General features: G+C 46.2%; 1 protein-coding gene across 2 annotated transcripts in view; it reads left to right on the forward strand.

The window, feature by feature from the left end:
• Positions 1–8168: 8168 nt before the first annotated feature.
• The window catches only part of LOC135244955 (uncharacterized), a 50166-nt gene continuing 43767 nt past the window's right edge, over positions 8169–14567 (forward strand). Inside the window, exons 1-2 of one of the 2 annotated variants that reach the window (XM_064317654.1) lie at positions 8169–8317; positions 14199–14306. The gene's annotated coding sequence lies outside the window, so the exon portion shown is untranslated. Of the gene's footprint in view, positions 8318–14192; positions 14307–14567 lie in introns of those variants that run through there. The other variant, XM_064317655.1, reaches the window with a different exon arrangement.

Here is a 14567-nt window from a genome sequence, read left to right on the forward strand (position 1 = left end):
TCCAATGTACCAGTGCTGGTCCAATTCATTTTAAGGATCTAATGAGTGGGGAATTGTTCATCCCTACAAACAACAGAAGAAAAAAATGCTCTGTAACATATCAAACATATCGTGTTAACCGCTCCTTTTCAGCATTTTCCACAAGAATATTTTTTTTTACATTTCTAAATAAGTACACTTCTATTTTAACTTCAACTTAAAAAAGAAAAAAAAGGAATTTCACAGTATAGAATAAACACAATTTTTGAAGAGGCATTTTAACAAATGTAGTTTACCCATGGGCACTGTTTTATTTCTCAGCCATTTTATATTGGTGCAGTTGGTATAAATACTCTCTCTCCCTGGCTAATGACATTTCTGCGAGACAGCATCATTGACACACATCCGTGGAGGTGCAACAGGAGTCAGACTATGGCTTTGAAGACTGAGCCGGTGAGGTAACTCAAAAACGTAGCACAGAATGCAGCTTCTCTCATCTTCTGCTGTATTAAGATGGCGGCAATTTGGATTAAAGCATTGGAGAATGAAGAGAACACACTGAGAATGCCGAAGCATCCGTGTGTTCAACACACGGAGATGAAAGGCCATCTCAGATACTCACTGGCACCTTGTTCTTAACAGGACACAGATCAGGTTCTCGCTATTTTCCCACACGTCCCTCAAAGCATTTTCAATAGCATGCAAAAATTCCTGCATTCCAGAGTGAGTGAAAGCTTTCCAGGGATCCAGTATTCCATGAAATCTTTTCCACACACCTCATCCTACTGACCTTGTAACAGGTTGTCACCAACCAAACACACTAAAAGATGTTTACCATTAAGCTGATGAGGATTTGAGTTAGCGTTTGCAAAGTTTAAGCGGTGACTGTGAGTCCTCAGTGCTACTTATCTCGGATAAACAGATATATTGACTCCATTCCAGGCTTAAGCATCATCTAATTCACTTCAGTTTAACTGCTTCACTTATCTTCAGGGCCACGGTTTCGGTCTGCCACGGCTGATTCCCTATTACATTTTTCTCGACATCAATTTGCTGCAGTGATTAACTTGACGTTTTTCGGTTTTGTGTATTTCAGAACAATCTGCCGATGCTGGGAAAGTGGACGATGCCTCCGCGTCCTGCTTGAACCGCACCTTTCCCTGAGCTGAGCGCTCTGTTTATTTATTGTAAGGTATTAAATTAACCAAACACATTTAACCGCTAAGCCTGAAGCATTCGGGCTATTGACCTGTGGAGATTATGGCGGTAACGTGATACCAGGCTGATAGGAAGCAGGTCATTTGACTTGCAGCTCTCTGTGTTTTCCGTCAAATAACTTTGTGGAGCGGTTCACATTCCAACCGCAGGCCTTCCGGACCATAGGCTGGATTTCTCATCCTCAATCTCCCTGTGTACTCTCATCGACTTCAAGGCTCTTTGTCTTGTACAATAAATCAGTTCACACAGTTGCTCCAACCAATGTCTTTGGCCTCATTCTCCACATCCAACTGTTCATGCAGGCTGTGGTACTCTATGGCCTGTAGGCTGTGAAGCAGCCATGGACTGTGTGGCCAGGTATCGTCTCTTCCTGTACTGCTGCATGGCCAGTAGGGTACATTTACACATCCCTACATGGCCTGTAGGGGTGTGTAAAACAGTCACACGTTCTTTCTCAGCTGGACAACCCTCCCAGTCAGTAATTTAAAAGCAGGATTTTAAAAACTTTTATATCGCTATTGAACTGTGTCTCGTCCTTATCGCACTGAGAACTGCGTTTATCTGTATCTGAGTGTCAGTGATTAGAACTCCCTCCCTGAATAGCAGGATCTCCCCCTTTACACAATGGTGTGATCTATATTTACTGTCACTCTGAAAAGCATATATTTGGTGAACAGCACTAAATGCATTATTATTATTATAATACACAGTACATAGTCTTATAACCTGGGGATCGTATATATATATATATATATATATATATATATATGGAAACTGAACTATAAAGAAACCAGTATATTTTAATTTAATGTAAAGCCCTTTTGAGGAGTTGCAGATGTTCTGTAAGTCATTTAATGTCAGACATCTCATTCCCCTAACTGCATGTCCTAAACAGAGGGCTACACGAATGTCTTTTCTCAGAGTTTCCCGGGCCCCTGCGGAATGCGGAATGTGCTAGAAGCTCACGGTGACGGGTGAGCACCAGTGAGCAATGCTCTGGCTCAGTCTCCCACAACCATGCCGCTGTTTTTGGAGCAGTTCCACAGTCTCGGCCCCGGAGGAGTGGACAGTGGACACTGAACAGGCCAAAGCCCCACATACCCCAGAGGCCAGGGGAGGGGAGGGTTAGGGGTGGGGGTGTGCGCCGGGCTGTTGGGGGATAATGGTGACCTGGCTATTCCTGCTTATTTACTGGGCACATTTTTCTACAGGGTTGACTCAGCCCTCCAGTCCACGTGCACGTGTAGTCTGGTGCAGTGTGGCTGGAACAGAGCAGTGCACGTGTAGTCTGGTGCAGTGTGGCTGGAACAGAGCAGTGCACGTGTAGTCTGGTGCAGTGTGGCTGGAACAGAGCAGTGCACGTGTAGTCTGGTGCAGTGTGGCTGGTACAGAGCAGTGCACGTGTAGTCTGGTGCACTATAGCTGGTACAGAGCAGTGCACGTGTAGTCTGGTGCAGTGTGGCTGGTACAGAGCAGTGCACGTGTAGTCTGGTGCAGTGTGGCTGGTACAGAGCAGTGCACGTGTAGTCTGGTGCACTATAGCTGGTACAGAGCAGTGCACGTGTAGTCTGGTGCAGTGTCGATGGAACAGAGCAGTGCACGTGTAGTCTGGTGCAGTGTGGCTGGTACAGAGCAGTGCACGTGTAGTCTGGTGCAGTGTGGCTGGAACAGAGCAGTGCACGTGTAGTCTGGTGCATTATAGCTGGTACAGAGCAGTGCACGTGTAGTCTGGTGCAGTATGGCTGGAACAGAGCAGTGCACGTGTAGTCTGGTGCAGTGTGGCTGGAACAGAGCAGTGCACGTGTAGTCTGGTGCACTATACTGACAGAGCAGTGCACGTGTAGTCTGGTGCAGTGTCGATGGAACAGAGCAGTGCACGTGTAGTTTGGTGCAGTGTGGCTGGAACAGAGCAGTGCACGTGTAGTCTGGTGCAGTGTGGCTGGTACAGAGCAGTGCACGTGTAGTCTGGTGCACTATAGCTGGTACAGAGCAGTGCACGTGTAGTCTGGTGCAGTGTGGCTGGAACAGAGCAGTGCACGTGTAGTCTGGTGCAGTGTGGCTGGAACAGAGCAGTGCACGTGTAGTCTGGTGCAGTGTGGCTGGAACAGAGCAGTGCACGTGTTGTCTGGTGCAGTGTGGTGAAAGTGCAAATACACATATGGTTACAAATTCTCAGCTTTTACTTAAGACACAGAACCTTAGGCTAACCAAAATCAACAGTTTGGAACATTATTAAAAAGGAAAGATAGCATTGTAGAGCTTAGAAATCACAAAGAACCTGACAAACTAAGCAAAGCCTCTACAGCTGATGAATGAAGAATCCTCACCATAATGAAGAAAAATCCCCACAGAGGTTTTTACAGAATACCGAGGCCACACTGCAAGATGCAAACCACTAGCCCACTGCAAGCCGTTTTACTGCATAGATGGTAATGGAACTGAAAGCACCTGGGCAGGCCGGCACCTGAGATGGGAATCAGTTGTGGCTGGCCTCATTTGCATAATTTAATCAACAGTTTTTCACCATTTGTCTGCATAACCATTATGTCTACATTTTATTTTTTTAGGAATTTGAATATATTTTCATATGGTATTTGATGTAAAAAAAATTGCAGCACACTTGAATTTTGTATGTTAGGTTTTGAACTTAAATGTAACAGTTTATATGCAAATACTTGGAAAATGGGAAGTAGATGCTTATAGTGCAGTTTTGCTGGTGGTTGGGTTCGCGTGAGAAAAGAATGAAAGAATTTTGAAAGCTGCGGTCATTCGGTACATTTAGCGTCAGAGAAACGAACAGTCATTCACAGTTTGGTCCACGTAGACTGCTGTCGTGCTGGCTGTGTGAAGGGTTTTCGAAAAAGTGAACTCGGCGTTGAGAAATGTTTTGTAACCGATTGTAAAGAGCTGAGATATTGCTGGCGTGGTGTCGGGGCGATGATGTCATCGGTCAGAGAGGCCTGTGGGAAGTGGAGTCAGGCGTCACTGCGGCCTGGCCCCTGGCCTGGGGTCCTGGCTGCGACCGCTCCCTCCTTTTGTGACGGAGGGGACGCGAGTGCAAAAAGGGCCCTGGAGACGGACTGTAACACGAAGCACACTACGTTAGGATTGTGTGCGTGGGTTTATATATGTGTGTGTGTGTGTGTATGTGTGCAGTGTGTGTGTTTGTAGGTCTCTATGTTTATACAGTATGTGTGTGGTGGGAGTTTGTATGTGTTTGTGGATGGGTGTGTGTGTGTGTGTGTGTGTGTTTGTATGTCTGTGTTTTTACAGAAAGTGTGTGGTGGGAGTTTGTATGTGTTCGTGGATGGGTGTGTGTGTGAGTGTGTGTTTGTATGTCTGTGTTTTTACAGAAAGTGCGTGGTGGGAGTTTGTATGTGTTCGTGGACGGGTGTGAGTGTGTGCGTGTGTGTTAGTGAGAGAGGAGCTGGAACAGTATCTTTCCCTTAACCGGCCTGTGGGATCTTGTCCCCCTTCCCCTGTGGTGCATTATAAAGTGGACAGGTCTTCACTTAAAAAAGAAAAACTGCACCTGCATGTCATTTGCTTAATAGACTGTGCTCATTCAGCAGCAATTAACTTGCTCTCTTTCTCTTTCTCTCTACCCCCCTCCCCTCCTCTCTCTCTCCCTCTCTCTCTCCATCCCTCCCTCTCCCTCTCTCCATCCCTCTCTCCATCCCCCTCTCTCTCCCTCCCTCCCTCCATCCCTCCCTCCCTCTCTCCATCCATCCCTCCCTCCCTCCATCCATCCCTCTCTCTCTCAGACTGTGGTTGTGGGACGCACAAGGCTTCTCCTCGTCAGGAAGCAGTCTGCGGGACGGCGCATGACTCACACCCCCGCCCAAATCCGCTCTGGCGCTGGGGCGATCTGGGCAGGGCGGACACGCAGGCTGGAGCGCGTGAACGCTGTAAAAAAAAAGGGGAGAGATGCCTTCTTTTCATTGTGTTCTCGCGGCGGGTCGAGAATGCCGGCTTTGGACTTCCTGCAGCACTTCCTGTCTTTGTGCAATGACCTCATCTCAGCAGAACTCCGCATGTTCATGGTGTATATACAGTATCTTACATAAATTGTATTTGTAGTGTAATGCCGATTGTATGTTCATGACATCAACATGTTTTAATTTTTAAGTATTACTGTTGAAAAAAGTAATTTTAATTGCAGTCGGATAATGATTCATAAAGAAATATGACATTGCCAAGTATCTTTCCAATGATGCATGTTTTTAAATTGTGTATAAATTTGTGGATAATTCAGCCAGTGGGTTGGTATTTCCATTTCCATTTACTGTGCTGAACAGCTTTAACCAAAGTGCCAACAAGATAACCACACAATGTGCCAAGCTCTTACAGATTCCAGCATCTGCTCCACGCAGAATAAATTCTAGTGGACAGAACTGCACATTGATTGATGGAAGCACCAACATCATTTTTTCACCTCTCTCTCCCTCTCTCCCTCCCTTCTTTACAAACTGTCTGGACGTGAAAAATCAAATCAGCACGGCGTTACAATTTATCATTTTTCCATTTCTTAATTTTTACCACAGTCTTGTGTGTTTTTACTGGTGCAACCCAATATTGCCTGAACTCCAAGACCCACCACAAAGATCTCTGTGTAAGCCTGTGGGGAAGGAGGTGGACAGACGGGAGGATGGGTGTGTGTGGAAAAAGAGCGCATTTTGGCTGTGTCATGCCCTTAAGTAACAACACATGGTGATTCTGCGTTCAGGAACGGCTCGCCTCAGTGAAGAAAGCCGTCCCACCGCGGCTCTGTCCGTCTGGCTGCTCCGGGCCTGTGCTGATAAGGGCAAGTTGACCTGGCTCCTCCCCGTGTTCTCGTTCACGGCGTCTCATTGGCCGGGATTCAGAGAGCTGTACTGCCAGCTGCTGACTGTTCCCACCCACAGAGAGAGGGGATTGTGACATCACAATCCCTGCCTCCTCCTGTTCCCGCCTCTTTCTCAAACATACCTCTGCTGGCGGAACCGGAGGGGATGAGGAAGAGGAGGGAGATGGCTGATACCGCCACCCCCGCGATGCGTGCCAGAAATGGCCATCGGTGCCTGGGATGCAGGCTTGGCACAGCCGCCGACTGCTGCATCTGGCCCATCATGCTGTTCGTCTCATGAATGCATCACTGCAGACCCTGACAAGCATGGGGGGGTGGGAGGTATTAGGTGGGGTTGGCCATGGGGGGTATTTATATCTCCATCTCTACATATTAGTGTTCACTGCAGTTTGCATGTTACATTAGCCGCAGTCAGTTGAAGCACCACAAAGCTCTGAAGTTGGCCAGGCTCAAAGTAGGTCGAGCTGCATCTGGACATGCCTGTAAATCAGAATACTATAACACAGCCCTCACCCTGTCCAGTAATCCCTTCCCTATCACAATTATCATTGGATTCACCGATCATTATGGTATCGTTTGATCTTTCTGATTACTGAGCACGTGCGTGCTTCATGCTTTTAAATTTGATTATCTGCCGAAATCATAATTTTGGCATTGTGTTATACAGTGGTTCCCAGCCCTGTTCCTGGAGATATACTGTCCTGTAGGTTTTCATTTCTACAGGACATTTTTAATTAGCAGCTCAATGAGATCGTTAGCTGTTGAATGAGGCGTGCTTTGTTAGGGTTACCGCTGGTGTAATATATCGTATGACAGGTACATCATTGCATTCGTCAAATGTGTTCATCTTAATCGTCTTTTGATGTCCGGATGACAACATGAAAAAGTATACACATGACGATGCAATACCGACACCCTGTGACAGATGCTAAAACATTTCACTTTAATGGAATACTTTTACATCGAACTTTCATAGCACATTCTGTGACAGCAGATCTGTGTGTGTTTGTGTGACAGCCATGTCTATGCCTTTCTGGGAAAAAAAGAGCAAACCATGAAAACTCAATTTGCAAGATATTTTGACTCCTGTTCGCACTCTCAGATTTTCAGAAAATTCTCATGAGAGAAACTCAGCTGACACAGAAATAACCCAGTATGTATTTTTTCTTATGTTAAAGGAAAAACATTTTTCTACACCAGCTTGAAGTATGTGGGGAAATATTCCCCAAAGCTGAATTAAATCATACTAAGGAACGCGTTCAACCCAGGCCCTACAGGGTTTTTTTTTAGGCGAAGACAAGACCATGAAATGAATGTTGCCTTTTCTAAACCGGTAAACCAGTGAAACAAACAGACAGACGGATGTCAGATTTACAGACGGTCGTGTGACCTCACCGTAAAAATCGTGAGATCTTGCAGTGCCAGATTCTGACCAATAAAAGCCCCTCTTTGGACAGCTCTCCACAGACACTCACAGGAGGAGGATAAACTGTGATGTCACAGAGCTGGCCCCGTCTCTGACACAGCCCACTCCAGTGAATGGGAGGCAGACGTTACTCACGACAAGAGCGGAGACCGCTTGTTCTCCAGGGCTAAAGCTCTGTGTATTAGCGTTCACTCTGCCAGCAATGTTTCTGCGTTTGTATCGCTCCCCTCTCTATCTCTCCCTCTCTCTCTCCCTCTCTCTCTCCCTCTCTGGCTCTCTCTCTCTCTCTCTCTCTCTCTCTCTCTCTCTCTCTCTCTCTCTCTCTCTCTCTCTCTCTCTCTCTCTCCTTCTCTCTCTCTCTCTCTCTCTCTCTCTCTCTCTCTCTCTCTCTCTCTCTCTCTCTCTCTCTCTCTCCCTCTTTGGCTCTCTCTCTCTCTCTCTCTCTCTCCCTCTTTGGCTCTCTATCTCTCTCTCTCTCTCTCTCTCTCTCTCTCCTCCTCTCTCTCTCTCTCTCGTCTCTCTCTCTCTCTCTCTCTCTCTCCCTCTCTGTCTCTGTCTCTCTCTCTCTCTCTCTCTCTCTCTCTCTCTCGTCAGCCCAGATGTCGACAGTGGGGCGAGCCGATAGCGCCCGGGCCCCCGCGGGCGCCGGGGGAGGGCCGAGGTGTCAATCACCTCGCGCTGCCGCGGCGACGACGGCGAGCGGGTCCAAAACCGCACGCGCCGCGCGTCACAGCCGACCCCCCGAGTCAGAACCGATCAGGGGCGCAATGTTTCGGCCGAGCCCCATCGTCTCTCCCTCGCCGCGGCGCAGGCTTGGCGCTCCTCTGTGAAGCCCCAGTGATTTATGGGTAAGCAGCGCAAAGACCGGGTTCACCGTCTCACTGAATCTGTCTTTAGTCTTTTTTTTGTTTTGTTGTTTGGCAATAATTTTATGCGAGTCTGGGATTGTGTTACTCCGTGTTATTCAGGGGAAGGGCTGTGGAAGCGGCTCAAAGCTAAACGATCTTTTAAAAGAGATATCTGACTGGACTAAATTGCATACTCATTCAAGCTTTGTTATTTTTTTCCTACACTTCAGTGAAAAACAAAACTCTCAGACGCTTTGGGCAGACAATATGCTGGCAGTAGATAAGAGGGAGTGCTAAAATATGAGATCCTGGGCACTCTATCAAACACACACAACACACACACACAAGCACACACCCCACATAAATGCACGCACGCACGCACACACACACACATGCACACACACACACACTCACAAGAATGCGCACACGCACGCGCACAAACACACAGGCAGACAACTCTTTCCAAAATATACATGTCAGAACAAGATTAATTAGGAAAGCAATATACTGGTTTCTTGCCTAAAATTCAAAAGATATATTTTTGTATACCAGCCCACAAACCCCCAATATAGACCCTTAATACAACATAATACAATATTTAACTTATTTCAGTTCTTTGAAAATGTGAACACATTCATACATCGCGTACACAATGTCACGTGAAAAGCAGTGGCAGGACGTCGCATGTCCAGATGTGTTGCTTGTAAGGAGCCCTCCGTGTCTGTTCTGAGTAGCAGGGCTGTTCTGCGTTGTTCTGTCCTTCCTCTCTCAAAGCTGAGGTTCATGGGAAATGTAGGGCCTGGACAGGTTGTGTGCTATACGGTTTCTCCAAAACCTGCTGCCCATTTGAAAAAGAGTGCACTGCCCATAAATATGATTAATTAATAACTCATAATTTAAATAATAATAATAATAATAATGTGTTTAATTACAGTAAATCATAAAATCTTTGTGTACTTTTGTACTATTATTATTATTGTCCTATTTGGCAAAAGCATCTAAACAGGGGAAGCCCATTTGCTTAAAATGGAAAGCTGCAACTTTGCAGGGCTCAGCTCAACTTGAATTGCCCAGAACCCCTCATTTTAGAGAGGGCCCCCTATTGAGTGGGGCAGAGGGCAGCAGTGGATCGCCACGCCGACCGGCAGCCTAGCTCCCCACTGGCCGCCTGTGACCCAGGAAGTGCTGAAATCAAAAGGAGCATTATGTCACCCAGTGTTTCTGATTGGGCCATTTCACGAAACTCTGAGGAACAGATAAACCTAGCTCACAAAGGGTCTGCATCTTTTACAGGACACGTCTCGTCCCCGTAATTGTTCTAGCCATAATAAGGCATTAAGCTGCAAATGGGCAGATTCTTCTCCGTGAACTGGAACTACACTGCATTAAAGCATTTGCTTAACCAAACTCACCACAACTTACTTCATGGCTGGAAAAAAAAACAGCATTAAAGCATTAAAGACATTTTAGGGAATGCGTTGTGCATTCAGTGCCTTAGACAAGCTACACACACTGAGCGCTACGTAAAACAATGCACCCTTTGTTTTCAGGACATAAGCAAGTGTGTTACATAAATCACCGGAGACTGATGTTGACATTTTCATTTCCTAGCAACTAAAAACATATAGTAAGTGGTCTCCGTGGTATCGTCAAGCGGTGGCGGTGACGGCGAAAAAAAGGCAGTCTGGGGTTTGGGGGGGCTTTTGGAGATGTTGCTTAATCCCTACGCCTCCTACGCCAGAGTTGGAGATGTGCTCGCACTGCGGTGACTCTGGAGGTGACAGAGAGTCTGCTGCATCGCTTAGCGTTTCCACTCCCCCCCCCCCCCCCCCCGTTTCCCCCCGCTGCTGCTGAGCGAGCCTCAGATCCCAGCATCCTCCTGGGCCTTATACACTCCGTCCCCGCCCGCCCGCCCAGAACATCCCACCCAATAAGGAAGACCCGAGGAGCCGAGGAGCTTCCTGCCTGTCAGCAGAGGCTCCAAATGAAAAATGCACTCGTGAAAACACAAGGTGTTAAACAGGATGCTTACAATGGGGCTCCAGAGAGTACAGAAAAAAATACTGTAAATCTGCTGTCATCGCAACACCTTGAGATCAGGGGCAGAGTCAGCCTGTCATACATAAGACATACAGTCCATTGTAAAGATACGACATCAACATCAACTGTGATTGGAAAAAAAAAAAATTCATTTGTTTTTAACACAAATAATTCACAATGACACTTGTGAACAGTCATTAAAATAAGTTGATAAGATTTTGTGCTATTGAGAACCAGCAAGGAATCCTTGTCCCATCTGACCAACATCATTCCCAAGTACATAGAAAGAAAATGCTATAACATTCTACGTGTTGATCATTAGCCTTAGGGTTATGGTTAGTGCTTAGACAGGGAATGCTGTAACATGCTACATATTTAGCGTTAGCCGTAGGGTTATGTTAGTGCGTTGACAGGGAATGCTATGACATGCTACATGTTTAGCGTTAGCCTTAGGGTTATGTTAGTGCGTCGACAGGGAATGCTATGACATGCTACATGTTTAGCGTTAGCCTTAGTGTTATGTTAGTGCGTTGACAGGGAATGCTGTAACATGCTACATATTTAGCGTTAGCCGTAGGGTTATGGTTAGTGCATTGACAGGGAATGCTATGACATGCTACATGTTTAGCGTTAGCCGTAGGGTTATGTTAGTGCGTTGACAGGGAATGCTGTAACATGCTACATATTTAGCGTTAGCCGTAGGGTTATGGTTAGTGCATTGACAGGGAATGCTATGACATGCTACATGTTTAGCGTTAGCCTTAGGGTTATGGTTAGTGCATTGACAGGGAATGCTGTAACATGCTACATATTTAGCGTTAGCCGTAGGGTTATGGTTAGTGCATTGACAGGGAATGCTATGACATGCTACATGTTTAGCGTTAGCCGTAGGGTTATGTTAGTGCGTTGACAGGGAATGCTATGACATGCTACATGTTTAGCGTTAGCCTTAGGGTTATGGTTAGTGCATTGACAGGGAATGCTATGACATGCTACATGTTTAGCGTTAGCCTTAGGGTTATGTTAGTGCGTTGACAGGGAATGCTATGACATGCTACATGTTTAGCGTTAGCCTTAGGGTTATGTTAGTGCGCTGACAGGGAATGCTATGACATGCTAAGTGTTTAGCGTTAGCCTTAGGGTTATGTTAGTGCGCTGACAGGGAATGCTATGACATGCTAAGTGTTTAGCGTTAGCCTTAGGGTTATGTTAGTGCGTTGACAGGGAATGCTGTAACATGCTAAGTGTTTAGCGCCCGCCCAAGCAGGCCGAGCAGGATGCGCACACGCCCGCCCGCCCAACTGTGCAGAGGAAGCCCCACACCCATCTGGCCCACTTTATAATCAGCTTTGGCGGAAATCTGCGAATGCGCTGCTGGCCAAGTCCAACCCAGCCCATCCGTGTGCCACGTGCCAGATGCCACTATGGTCTCACACATGACCCAGTAGTGACTAAGTGTGCGATTGGGTTTATACAGCCACACTGCACTATGCCCTGAGTGAGTGAGTGAGTGAGAGAGAGAGAGTGAGTGTGTGAGTGAGTGAGTGGGAGAGAGTATGTGTGTATGAGAGAGTGTGTGAGGGAGTGACTGGGAGAGAGAGAGAGTGTGTGTGGAAGAGAGAGTGATAATATAAGGTTCAAAAATATATTTTTTAACTCACGTAGTTAAAATGTCATCTTTCAGCATTTATTTATGTAATATTCAGGGTTTGCGCTCTTCTGTATTTAGTTTAAAGAGCAAAAACCATAAATTAATAAAAGAGATGGGAGATGTTGGTGCCCTCAATTTATAGGGGACATGGTGCTGAGGAGACACACCCACTGATTGTCCCTCAGACAACAGGGCATTGGTGGTTCATTCCACAAAAAAAGGAGTTACAGAGAGTCAGGATTTTAATTTGGTTTAAATCAGAACTTGATGGTCAAAACGTGTATCTCTGTACAATCTCACCCCCCCCCCCCCCAATAGAATCCCCTTATTTTAATGAAAATATCTTCCCAGGCGTCGAAACAGACATCAGCTATTTCCAGGCCCAGGGAAATTTTCTGATCTGTGGGGACCTAAAAAAATGCCAGGACTGGTGAAGAGCCAGACCTCACCAGCACACAAGGAGACAAATTTATAACTGGCAGCCACAAACCACAACCAGAACTAAAACCACAATGACAAAAACAAACAACATTCATACACAGCCCAGTAAGCTATATTATAGCAATGAACTCTACTGATGGTCTCAAAACAGCATAGAGGAATACCAGAATGTAATTGCCAAATCATAAATCCAATATCTCTTGGATTCCTTAAAGTTCAACACATCTTCACAATAAAAGAGTAAACTTTTCTGGACACCATATAAACAACATATTTGACAATTTGGCATCTATATCTCATCTGACAAAGAATGAATTGCAAAATAATTAAAATAAGGATAAAAATGAAAAAATGGTTTGAATCAGATTGCAAACATGAGAAAAACTCCAAAAATGATCCAACCAAAAACATCCACAAAGGCATCCACAAAGTCAGGAGCCATGCCTTGTGAAACACTAAAACAATATAAAAACACTCAAAACCAAAAAAGAACAGCATGTCCAAAACCAACTACATGGAGATTCATTGAAGAATAAATTAATTCAAATAACTTCTGGGACAATTGGAACTATTTAAGCAAACCACACCATGATGAACTGGCCTTCCAAAATGGATAACTATGGAAGAATCATTTCAAACAATTATATAGTCAGACGATGCAGAACCCAGAACATAACAGTCTTTCACATAACATGTCAAAAATTAAACAACCTAATGAAAAAAATAATTAAAGACAATCTGAACCCTCTAGCATTACTGAATTTAATTAAGTGAGTGGGAGAGTGAGTGAGTGAGTGGGAGAATGGAGATTGAGTGAGTGAGTGAGTGAGTGGGGGAGTGAGTGAGTGAGTGGGAGAGTGAGTGGGAGAGTGAGTTAGTGAGTGAGTGAGTGGGGGAGTGAGTGAGTGAGTGAATGAGTGGAAGAGTGAGTTAGTGAGTGAGTGAGTGGGGGAGTGAGTTAGTGAGTGAGTGAGTGAGTGAATGAGTGGGAGAGTGAGTTAGTGAGTGGGGGAGTGAGTGAGTGAGTGAATGAGCGGGAGAGTGAGTTAGTGAGTGAGTGGGGGAGTGAGTGATAGAGTGAATGAGTGGGAGAGTGAGTTAGTGAGTGAGTGTGCGTGAGTGTGTGCGTGAGTGAATGAGTGAGTGGGGGAGTGAGTGAGTGAGTGAGTGAATGAGCGGGAGAGTGAGTTAGTGAGTGAGTGGGGGAGTGAGTGAGTGAGTGAATGAGCAGGAGAGTGAGTGAGTGAATGAGTGAGTGGGGGAGTGAGTGAGTGAATGAGCGGGAGAGTGAGTTAGTGAGTGAGTGGGGGAGTGAGTGAGAGATTGGGTGAGTGGGAGAATGAGCGAGTGAGCGAGTGAGTGAGTGAGTGAGTGAGTGGGGGAGTGAGTGGGGGAGTGAGTGAGAGATTGGGTGAGTGGGAGAATGAGTGAGTGAGTGAGGGAGTGAGTGACTGAATGGGGGAGTGAGTGAGAGACTGGGTGAGTGGGAGAATGAGTGAGCGAGTGAGGGAGTGAGTGGTCATAAGCTCTTGAAACATAAAGCTGTTAATGTGGCCCTGGCTCTCCTGCCCCATGTCTGAGCATGCCCCATTGAGTTCAGTGTATAACAGGCCTCTGGATGACCCATCTGTACATGCTCCTACATCTGTATGTTCTTAATACTATAATCCCTCCCCCACCTCTGTGCCCACCCCCCACTCACACACTACTCACACACATACACTCACACTCTGCTCTGTTATCCTGCAGAGTGAGGACCACTTTCGCTGCTGTGGATTTTCGTGGCTGGAGACCCTGTGGATGCACTGGAGAGGGGGCCAGGTACCCGCGTGCAGGATGGGCACAGGAAGTGACAAGGTAGGTTGGGAACTGAGCATTGTGGGTTTTGCAGGCGTTCCTCATTCCAGTACATTCCGCCCTGCGCACTGCGTACTTTACGTGAGGAGAGACCCTTGTGTTCTAATTCACAAGATACAGACCGCAAAGGGCAAACTACCTTTACTTTATATTCGTGTTACTGTTGTTGTACTGTTAGATCTACGACTGGAAGTGGCATTAGTAGACAATACCAGGAGATGGATGAATGCTAGGACATTCAATGGTGGTCAGAAGGGTGGT

This window comes from Anguilla rostrata, chromosome 18, assembly GCF_018555375.3.
Source record: "Anguilla rostrata isolate EN2019 chromosome 18, ASM1855537v3, whole genome shotgun sequence".
Classification (NCBI taxonomy): Eukaryota; Metazoa; Chordata; class Actinopteri; order Anguilliformes; family Anguillidae; genus Anguilla; species Anguilla rostrata.